Source organism: Panthera pardus, unplaced genomic scaffold (assembly GCF_024362965.1).
Source record: "Panthera pardus isolate Hobbes unplaced genomic scaffold, ASM2436296v1 HiC_scaffold_16, whole genome shotgun sequence".
Lineage (NCBI taxonomy): Eukaryota > Metazoa > Chordata > Mammalia > Carnivora > Felidae > Panthera > Panthera pardus.
In genome coordinates this window covers 63,588,326-63,600,508 of record NW_026526721.1, presented here as the reverse complement: position 1 = coordinate 63,600,508, position 12,183 = coordinate 63,588,326, and positions in this window count along the sequence as shown.

Genomic DNA, 12,183 nt, shown 5'->3' with positions numbered 1-12,183 from the left:
TGGAAATGGTTAAATTTTATACTCGTTACATTCAATAATATTTTGGATAAGGATGCTCTAACTCATTGAAATGCTTTCTTGAGTATTGGGCAAAAAGTGACTTAAAGCCAGCATATGAAAAGGGAGCTTAACCCTGCACATGTTTATGGAGAGGTATCAACAACAAATGTCAAACTTAATGTACATTGAAGTTGGGGAGCGTTAAACAAGTTCCGGGGCTGAGATTTACAACTGCACTTGCCTAGCTGACCAAGGTTAAGAGTTTTCAGTGCCATTGTGATGTTGGGATATGTCAGTCAACCCTCACCACGTGGTCTTCATGATGCTGGACATGGAGACTTGGAACATTCAAGTGTCTGGCTCTGGGCCTTTGCTTGGGCCCTAGCCACTGAGGAAGGGTAAGACTTGGAATCATCGACATAAAATATGGATATAAACTGAATGAGATCTAGCTGTTAATATTTTTCAATAAACTTGAGTTAGCTGTTTAAATCATTTTGTGAGCACTGTTTCGATTCAAGTAATTGTAGAGATTAAAATCCACAGTCTCCAGTTTTGAAATTTCTACTTCTTCAACTTCAGTTTATTCATGTCTTGAAATAAATGGTCATGTTAGAGCTAAATTAAGGGAAATTTTTATCATGCTTAAAACTGACAGCAGTCGGTTCCCCAAAGCCAGCATCTCTTCCAAGCACTGACTGTTTTATTCCAGTGGGGAAATATTTTGCTACTTGACCTGTTAAATTTGAGCCTTTGTGCAAGACTCACTACTTGATGTCACTACTGCTTTCAAGTCGGATATTGTACTGGTCCCAAACCCTGCAACACACACAGGTGACTATTGCTAATAGGTGGTAGCTTCAGCAGTGGCTATTTAAACACACCTGGGAGAGGCTTACCTGAAGAGAAAGGTGAGAAAAGTCACAGTAGGAGATTAATTGCATATGTTCCATGTGACATAGCATCCCATGGGATTTAGAAATGTATTTGTGGTTTTATAAAGCATACTGTAAATATCAGATTGGCTTTGGCCGTGACCTTGCCAAACATGGGGCTAATGTCATTTGTCATATTCAGACGTTGCCTTTTCTAAAACATCCTTTTTCAGGCTGCTACCAAGGTATGATGTGTTTGGCTCTGAGGAAATTGTTGTCCTTAAGATAGGTGGATAGACAGCAGGAAGAGGGAGATTAGGTGGGAGCAAAAACATGTCACTTGAGGGAATGGAGAAGTGTTGTCCTTACTAATTTGATTAATGAAAGTTGCTAGATTTTCTTATGTCTTCCAAGACTCTCATCTGTTGACCTAAGTTTAACAGAAAAATCTGTGAGAGAAGAGAACCTCAGAACTGGCCAGAGAGGTGGTAGTTACCTCCAGTGCTTAACTGTGGTGAAATACTTTGGATTTCTCATTGAAAGAAGAGTGAAGTGAAAGGTTGGGGGTATAGAGTGAGAATGAGTAACAGGACCATTTCACTGTTGTCCAGTTATTAGCATACTAGAGAGTCTCTCAGCTGTCTGCCATTTGGCTTCAGATCTGATCCAAGAGTCTGTGTTTGAGTTAAATCTCTACGTTATGTCTGTCCCCTAAGTGATCTGTTCCTAAACCCAATGCCCCTTGCTACAAAGCCTAAATCGTTGGTTTGTCTTACTGAATTTCTAGCTCTGTTAGAGCTCTTCTCAGACCGAATGGCATCAGAACATATTTTTGCTTATAGCAGACAGATGTTCAGAGCACGAACATCTCTGTTAAACAAGCCCCACCCAAAAGAGGGACTATAATGCATTTCCATCCATCTGGCCGCTGCAGTGACCAGCAGTGACTGTGGTCCATTAAATAATTATTTTTATTTTGAATAATACTCCTTCCACCTGCGACCCTGGAGGTTTAATTCCATTAATGCCTTTGCCCGTTTCTCTTTTTGTACTTTAACACAATGTGCAGCATCTCATGACTGGTGGTTTAAATCCTTTGTTGCAGTAGGGAAGGTGTGATGTTACAAAAACACTTCCAAGGGAAATGATGCTTACTCTCCTGTGCTTGAGTAATTGCAATAATGTGCATCCTGCGCTGAAGCTGAGTATGAGGATCTGGTGTGCGGGACTAAATTATGACATCACTGTAGGAAGCTGACTCCTCAGATCTAGAAAGTAAAGATAGTAAAGGTAGGTGACAGTGTTACTTGTGGTATTCTTTCTGTTCCCTGCTCTCTCCCCTTCTCTGTTTTACATACCTTTCTCCCCAGCTCTGTGTTTCCTTCTGTATTTCTTTGTTTCTGGCATCAGCTTCTTCTTTTCTGTTTTTTGATTTCGAGTTTACTTCCAAATTTTGAATGCTTCTCAATCACATTGTGGGAAAAATTATTTTTCTGTGGTCGTTTGTTAAAAATAAGTTATCCATTCCATTAATTTACCCACTCACTTATTCATTCTCAACCATTCTCTCTTGAACATTTACTGAATATCAGATACTGAGCCAGGATGAGAAGGAACAGCCCTTAAGTCACTTACAAATAATTACAAGGCCATGTGGTATTATGAAGGGAATATTTGCCAAGTTCTAAGAGAATCCAGTAGAAGGAATTACTAACAGGTGGGGAGGGGAGATATTCGAGAAAGTACCATAGAGTAGTGATGTTTGAGATAAAACTTGATGGCTTATTAGGTGGGTATAACCACTACAGTCAGAAACATGTACAAAGGCCTAGAAGCATAACAAGGCGTTGCACCATGGCATTGAGTGAAGAAAGTAATTTAATTTGTTCTGACTTGAACAGAAGATGAGAATGGACTGATTAGAGATGGGCTTAGATAGGCAGTTTGGCTGGGGCTTTCTACTAACTTTCTTTTAGAAAATTAGCATCAGTAGAAATGTGTCATTTGGATTCAAAGGAAGATAATCAAGGCATGGAGATTTATATGGAGGCGATTGCAATAATCTAGGCATAAATATAAAATTATAGTCTGTGGAAATAAATGGAGGTAGGTAATAATATGAAAGCATGTGGACATTTGCCTTGTGTTAGAAGGTTAGGAGATATTTTTTGGATGAGAACATACTAAGCTGGGATGTGAAGGGTGGTAGGCTGAGATTAAGAAGAAGAAAGGAAGTTTTCTAGGTAAAATAGAACAGAGATGAGCACTAGTTATCTAGATAGATAGGACGACAGAGTGAGAACACAGTTCAATTAGTCTTAGAGGAATATAACCTGAGAGGTAGGAGAGATGAGGCTAAAAACGTAGGTGGTACCTGATCACAGTAGATCTCATGTTCCATGACCAGAAGCTTGAGCTTGCCTTGTAAGTGATGGGAGACACTGAAAGATGTCAGTCAAGGAGGTGACACAGAAAGATCTGCATTTTAAGGATCTTACTCTTCCTGGATGCCTGGATTGCACAGTCAGTTAAGGATCTGACTCTTGATTTCTGCTCAGGTTATGATCTTAGGGTTTGTGAGATGGAGCCTCACATTGGGCTATATGCTGACAGCTTGGAGACTGCTTGGGATTCTCTCTCTCCCTCTCTGTGCTCCTCACTCTTGCTCTGTCTGGCTCTCACTCTCACTCTTGTGCTCTAAATAAATACATGAATTTTAAAAAATAGTGGAAGAATAAAATTCTTTTATGTAGAGGATGGAATTGAGGTAGGCAGGATTAGAAATGGAGACATGCACAAGGAGGCCTTTGGAATAGCCCAGGCAAGAGATGCAGAAAGTGCAAACTGGGAGAGAAATACTGTGGACAGAGTCTAGCTAGTTACCAACACAAATAGAGTCTTTGATTATGTGGTCAGATAAGAGCTGGTGTCTTGATTTGGGTTTGTTTGAAAGTATAACCTGAAATAAGAACAGAAGTGGAAGCAGTGTAGTTTGAAGAGGGAGAGAAAGCCAACAGGGAAATGGTAAAACAGGGAGAGAAATTTGGCCAATGGAGGACACATTTTCAAACTACTGTAATTACACTGTGGATCACTGGTGCTTAATCCTGTTGAAGAACTTTGGAAGGCATTAGGTAAGATACAGTTTACACTTACCCACCCAAGGGAGACTCCAGGCCAAGATGGTAACAGGATGCTAAATATATAGAGCTACACATGAAGCAATTTCCTCGGAGAGAAATTCCCTCTGAGACCTACTTTTGTCATAAACCCCACCCCTGGCACAGTGTCAAATAATTTAGAAGCTTATTCCTGAGGAGCAAAAGGTTCAGACCACATGTCTGGGACCCCAACTTTTAAGTCTATTACCTGAGGGATGGGACCTCAAGTCATCCAGCTCTGTAAGCCAGTAAGGCTTGCATTCATGAGTCTCACAGGATTATAGCAAACAGAGCAGATTTTAAATGAGTGTGGTAGCACCCCTTATGGCTTTATGCTTAGGCTCAGTGCAGAGTAAGTAGCCAAAAACACCATGTCCCAGCTTCTCCCTAGAATAAATTTCACTGCATAACTTCCCAGCTGCTGCCTGATGGGTTCACCTTCTAATTAGCCTGACTCTAGGTTTTTACCATGATTTTCCCAGGATCCTGAAAGAGCCAGTGGGCAGTTTTGCTCTATCCTCCCTCTGGTTCACTCCAATAACAAAATCAAATTGGTAGCTTCTTCCTGGAAGGAGCTTGTCCACATCCTTGGGCCCTAACTTTTATGGCAGCCATCCAAGGGATGGTCCCCCAAATCACCTACCTCTGATAGCCAACAGGGCTTGGCATTCCTGAGTCCCACAGTACCATATTAAACAACAACACAAAAAGCAGTTTTCAAGCAGATGTGTAAGCACTTCCTGTAGCAACCCAACGTGGGCTCCGTGTAGAGGGAAGAAGTAAAAACTCCATTTTCCAGTTTCTGCCTGAAAGGGGTTTGACTACATACTTTTCCAGCTGCGGTTTAAGGTTCCAGCTTCTAATCAGCCTGCATCTGGGAGCTCACTAGAATCCTCCTGGGAGGCTGGGAGATCTGGAGGGCGTATCCCCTGCTGTCTCCCCCTGGGTTAATTCAGTAATTAAAATAGACCTCCAGCTTCTTCCCAGAAGGAGCTCATTATCGCATTTAGCACTCAAGTGTTAGGGTTACCACCCAAGGAACTGGCTTCCAAATAACCTACCTCTAGAATCTTTAGGGGGTTGAGGGGGCGCCTCAGTGGCTCAGTTAGTTAAGTGTCTGACTCAGTCAGTTAACTGTCTGACCTTGACTTAGGTCATAATCTCATGGCTCATGGGTTCAAGCCTCACGTCAGGCTCTGTGCTGAAAGCTCAGAGCCTGGAGCCTGCTTCATATTCTGTCTCCCTCTCTCTCTTCCCCACTCCCCTGCTTGGATGCACGCTCTCTCTCTCTAATATAAATAAACTTTATTTATTTATGCATTTATGTATTTATTTAGAATCTGGTGGGATTCAGCATTCAGTTCCTAGGATTGTATAAAACAAAGTGATGGTTCTCTTTGGGTACACAAGCTCTCCCAGTGATTGTTCTGTTTGGCTTAGCACAGAGTGAGTAAGCAAAAACATTCAGCTTCTGATTTTTCTCTGATAGGTACTGGACTGCATATCTCATGTTCCAGTTTTCCCAGCTGCTGCCTGAAGGTTAGGCTTCTGATTAGCTGCTATTGGGAAACTTCAGGGGTTAGAAATTAGTGATCTTTAAGGAGAATGAAGAGGTATATAAGCATTTCATATGCCTTTGAGACACTGGTGAGTCTTGGAACAGCCCCAGCTACTAAGAGCCACTAATAACAAAGACAGTGACTTAAACAGTGAAAAAGGTTTGAGAGGCAACTGGAAGCTTGGACCAGACTGACAAAGTTCATCTTCTACATGAGATTAATCTGTCAAGACTCAGAGATGGAACTATTTTATCTAATGCATAGAAACCAACAAAGACTGAAGAAAATGAAGAAACAGAGTATGTTCTAATAAAAGAGCAAGAGAAATCTCCAGAAACTGATCTTGATGAAATAAGTGACTTGCCTAGTGGGGAATTAAAAATAATGGTCATAAAGATGTTCACCAAGGACAGGAGAGCAATACAGAAATTCAGTGAGGATTTCAAAAAAAATAGAAATATATAGAAAAAGTATAAATCATAGAACTGCATAATATCATAACTGAACTGAAAAATTCAGTAGTGGACGGGGCTCGGGTTGGGGGGGTGCTGTTCAATTACAGACTAGATCAAATGGAAGAGAAGATCGATGAACCTGAGGACAGGGCAGTGGAACTCATTGAACCAGAACAAACACAATGAATAAAAAGTGAAGATAGCTTAAGAGACTTATGGGATACCATTAGATGGACCCATATACACATTATAGAAGTCTCAGAAGGAGGAAAGAGAGAGAGAGAAGAGAGAGAAAAAATATTAAAAAAAATAATGGCTATAAACTTTCCTAACCTGTTTCCAGAGCCAGGAAACCCAAGAGGTAGATGAATCAAAAGACACCCTTAATGAGACACATTATAGTTAAGTCTTCAAAAATTAAAGACAAAGATTCTTAAAAGCAGCAAGAGAAAAGTAACTTTTTTACACACAAGGGAATTTTGTGTAGGGACTTTCAGTAGATTTTTCACTAGAAACCTTGCAGGCCAGAAGGGAGTCAGATGATATGGTCAAAGTGCTAAAAGGAAAACTGCAAACCAAGAGTATCCTATCCAGCAAAGTTGTCCATCAGAACTGAAGGAGAGATCTGCAGTAGATCAGGCTAGCCTGCAACGAGATAGTAAAGCCCTAAAGAATAAAAGCAGGGCAACATATTTTTTGCCAAACTCTGTTAAAAAAAAAAAACAAACTGGGTTCACTCCAAGATTTGGGAATGAATGGCTAGAGGGTAATTCCATTAACTTAGAGAATATGAGAAGAGAAATGGGTTTGGAAAAAAAATTGAATTCAGTTTTTAACATATTACCTTTGAGGTGTCTATAGGATATTCAGATGACTGAAGATTTTAAACTCAAGGAAAAAATCCAGAACAGGAGATTTAGATTTAGAACTCATCAGCATATAGGTAATGTTGAAATCATGGGGACAAAAGAAATTGAGGGATATTGTGCAGAGTGAGAAGAACTGTAGGCCAAGGAGAGAATCGTACAAACCACCAGCATTTCAAGCATGTCAAGAGGAAGAGGTACCTTTGTCAGGGAAAGAGAGAAAATGGACAGTGGCACATGGAGAACGAGGATAATATAGAGTCACAGACACCAGTAGACTGGAGAGGTTCAATAAGGAAGAAGTCAGCAGTTGTAACTGTAGTCAGTAATAATATAGAGGTTTAATAGTGTATGTCTAATTGGTAACCATTTGGTCTTTAGTGATGCTAGTAAGAATAGCTTGCAGTAGAATGGGAGATATAATATTGCAAATTCAGGAGAGTGCCTACTTCTCTCTGTGAAGGAGAGAGAAATCAGATGATGGATAGTGGGAGATTTAATTTCAAACCAGGGTTTATGGCATATTTACAGAGCAAAGGTGGAAGGAATCAGAGTAACAAGTTGAATGCAATGGGAAGAGAAGGACTATGTAGTGTAGCATGATCCCAGAAAAGTGAGTACTAAATGCTTTAGTTGAAGGGAATGCTTGAGCAGAAATAAGGATACCTTATCCTATAGGACTGAAAGAAAGAGGATAAGGTTCAGCACGGGTGAATTTAAGTTAGCAGAAGGTAGAACATGGGAACACACAGAAGAGTGTGTTTTGCAGCCTTAGTACTCTTGATGATTCAAGAGGCCAGATCCTCTGTGAGACTGCATGCAGTCTAGAAAAGAATGATTAAAGTTGGGAAAAGTTGTTGTGGAAATTTTGAGTTCATATAAAAGGATTGCTAGACCCCACTGATTTTGCAGATTGAGGATTTGTAGCAGTGTGACTACCTGATTTTTTCCTAGTAGTGCTCGGCTACTTGAATGTGGAAACAGAAAAGATTGAATTCGAACATTGATCTATGTTTGGGGTTTTATAGGGCATGTGAGATCCACAAGGCAGGGGTGCAAAGAACTCTGTTTTCTTTGCACTCATGATACGTGTCCATTATGAGTTGGAGGGTGGGGTACTTTTCACATCGCGATAACCCCAGAACCCAGGCTGATGGAGGATCCATCTCATGACCTTCATAGTCTCCATAGTCACTATGGCAGGAGGGAAGGATTTTGGCAAGTCCCGTACTGCTCCTTAAAGCTTCCTCCTGGAAGTGACACACATCAAAGCTTTTCACATTTATTGAACATATGAAATCACCTCTGATCACTTCTAATTTCAAAGTGGGCAGGCAGGAAGGTAGAATAATTACTATCTTATGCTCAACAGGAGAGACAGAATATTTGTGAACTACTCGAATGAATACTTTTACTTGGGCTTCTATGATAACGTACCTTACCAGTCAGATTGTTTTACTGTCTTTTTGTTTCCTACCGCCTAACCTGTTTTATCTATGATGTGTCCACATATTCCAAGTTTGGGTCTTAGCTAGTTATTCTTCAGGTACTTCCCTGAGTACTCGCTCACTCTATCTTGAAGTGATTTCCAGGTTCATGATCCAACTCTTGACCTCATTGCTTTCTCTAATTTCATACTGTTAAATTCGTCCTAAATATTTTCTACTTGCATGTGTTTCTTTGACATCAACTGGGGAGATTGAAAACAGTAGTCACAAACTAACCTCTGCTTTTATTTCCCTATTTTTGCTAATGGTTCTTTTGGAGATCCTGTTTCACAGCTTTAGAATCCTGTTGACATGTTTTCTTTCCCTTGAGTTCAAGTATCTGTTTTTACTTCATTATTTGTGGATATAGACATAGAAATGTTCAAAAAATATCGACTGGTGATCTTATTTTTATATTGTTTCCTTCACTTTTTTTTTTAAGTTTCAAAGAATAATACTAGAACCACTTTCTGATGAAATATCTTTCTTCTGTACATGTTTCTCATGAAGGTCAGAGTGGAAACTTTTCCTTCCCCTTCTCCTCCTACTCATTATTAGTTGAAGCAAATTTTTGATGTAGAAAATAGAAACAAAAAGGTCATAAATTACAAGTATACACCTGTGTAGTAATCACCGAGATCGAGAAATGGAGTACTACCATTCTCCAGAAGCTATCCCATTCTCCTGCCTAGACACTGCAACATCCCTTGGCCCCCAAGGATAATCACTGTCTAGCACCATGGATTTGTTTTGCCTACTTGTGAAATTTATATGGATGGGGTCAGGTGGTAGGCACTTTTTTGTCTTTGTAAAATGCATTCATGGAGTTGCATGTATCATTGCCCTATAATACTTTATTATTTAAATATATCCCATTTTATTCTATCAGGGATGTACATTTGTGCTGTTTTCAGTTACACATTATGAATAGAGTTGTTATGAACATTCTTGGACACGTACTTTGTTGAATCTCTGTATGTATTTCCGTTGGAAATTGACATGTCTGAGTCATTGGGAATTTATATGTTGAAATTTACTGCAAATGGTTTCTCAAAAAGAGATTATACTAATAGATACTCCCATGACTATGTATAAAAGTATCACTATGTATAAAAGTATCACCATGTCCTTGAAAACATTTGAAGTATCTTTTTTATTTTAGTCATTTTGGTGGATGTTTTAAACATAGTCACCTTGTGGTTTTTATTCAAATTTCTCTGATAACTAGAGAATTTGAGCACTTTTTTATGTGTTACCAATATTGGATATCCTTTTTTTCAAAGTGACTGTTGAAGTTTCATGCCTGTATTTTTACTGAGTTGCCTGGCTTTATAGCTTTCTAGGAATCATTTACATGTTATGGATATGAGTTGTGTGCCAGATATACTTCATACGTAAAACTCAATTCTAGGTGGATTCTAGATTTAAGTGAGGATGGAAAAACAACAGAGTATCTTTATGGCAGAGAGTCCCTAAATAGGACACAACAAGAGCTAATCATAAAAGAAATAATTGAAAAATTGACCTACATTAAAATGGAAAACTTCTATTCCAACAGTCTACATTTATTTTCATCTAGGTGTGACTGACCTGCATCTGCTCTTCCCCAAATGCTTAAGTTATTTGCCTTTCAGCTGTGGATAGATGCTAGTGTATCCAGAAAACAAACAGACATGTGATTATAAATAGTCTATATTTTATTTTCAGCTTTCTTTAGGTTCACGCTTGGAGCAGTTCCCATCTTAAGAAAATTAGTGGGTGAGATAAAAAAAAAAAAATTCCAGACCCTCACTAAACTTCTCACTAAACCATATCCTAAATTTTTTTTTAATGTTTATTTATTTTTGAGAGACAGAGAAAGAGAGACAGAGTGAGGGCAAGGGAGGGGCAGAGAGAGAGGGAGAGACAGAATCTGAAGCAGGTGCCAGGCTCTGAGCTGTCAGCACAGAGTCTGACATGAGGCTTGAACTCACTAACCATGAGATCATGACCTGAGCCAAAGTTGGATGCTTAACTGACTGAGCCACCCAGGTGTCTCTCACTAAACCATATTCTAGTTTAAGTATGAAAATTGCAGTTTTTGAATGGTTTTCCTTTATCATTCAAGATACTTCTTTTGTTTAAATGGTTGAGTATTCAGTATTGGAATTACACAGACTGTGGAAGACAGGAATATATTAGGTTCACATTAAGTTGTTCCTGTTAGGTTGTGCTTAGGCATGATTAAATTTGCAGACCAGTGCCACATGTTTTTGTTGGTTGTGTTTTTGTTTTTGTTTTTGTTTTTTAGCATGCATATTGGTAGAATGAAGACCCCTTTCACCCCTGCTTAATTTCCTAAATGGGGCTCCATTTGATAACTTACAAAGAATGGAGAAAGCTAAAGGTTGACATGAGGCTTAGGGTCAACTTATCCTATCCAGATAGTAGGAGTCCTAGAATACAAATAGACCCTGAAATGGGATTCAGGAGGATGTGTTTGAAGTCTTTGCTGAATCACTTAAAAACTAAGTGATTTTAGACTGGACTTACCAGGTTTTTTTTGTTTTTGTTTTTGTTTTGTTTTTTTGTCCCAACATTTTTTTTTTTTTATGATGAGACGATTCTGCTCAGAGTCAGTCTCAAATTTTAGGTATTTTATTATGTTGAGGGACAATGACATTTTAAAACTCAACAATAAGAGTAAAAAAGTGGTACTTGGGGTAGCCTTTCCTATCCACTGTATGTATTTTATTTCTGAGAGCACCTGCAAAAAAGAAAGGGAAAATAGGATCCTACTTTAATTCCTATTCTGCCTGCTTTGTGAGTGAGGGTCGTGTGTTCAGGAGAGGTATTCTGTCTTCAGAGGCAGTGACTAAGGAGAGGAGCCTGAGAGTGATGTGGAGAACAGCTCTGTTTAAAATAGTACCCTCAATTCATGGCTAACTTAGCCAGAAAAAGGAATTAGAGATAAGAGTGCCTTAGAGACAGATTTAAAAAAAAAAAAAAAAGGAAAAGACTTTTTTGTTTTAACCTAGGAGAGAACATTACTAAAAAGAAAAAAAAAATGCAGGAATACAAAACACTGCAAGGAACTGAGAAAGAAGAATTACAAATCTTTAAAGATTTTCACCTAGATAGAATGAAAGGTATTATCTGTATAGGTGGATTAAAAGGAAGGGAAAATGGAATAAATGCTTACAAATGTGTAAGCATGAAGAATTGGCAAAGAGAAGAAAAATAGCCCAAAGGTGGATAAAAATAAGGGAGATAGTCTTCGGGACTGTGAATTAGAGATAGGGCTTCAAGTGAGGTGGAGAAGGAGAAAAGTGAAAGACAGTGGATTTATGAGTCACTCACCAGAACAGAGCAAGTTCCTATCTTTAGGTGAGTAATGATGGAAAACTAGTGGAGAACTGGCATGACTTATATGTAAATTTTCCTTAAAACTGTCAGGAGGAGCTTTTCTTGTTGGGATCATTTCAAAAGCCCCAGGGCCACTGTCAGAAGGGAAAGGAGAAGGAGGCTTTATATATAGTAGGAGTCAGGATTAGGGGTGGAGAAGAGCATGGGGGAGGGGTGCTGTAAATAGAGTCTCATTAGCACAGTCAAGCCTGGCGCCTGATTAATTATGGAGTACTTGATAAATAACGTCCTGAAGTCATGGAAATTAGGAGAAAAGGTATAGATAATTGAATGGAATTGAAGAACTGGAAATGTCGAGAGCATTGTTTTTTTTGCTATTGTTGTTCTTGGCATGCACCCTTGTCACAATTGACTCTGGGATTCTGCCCCTTCGTG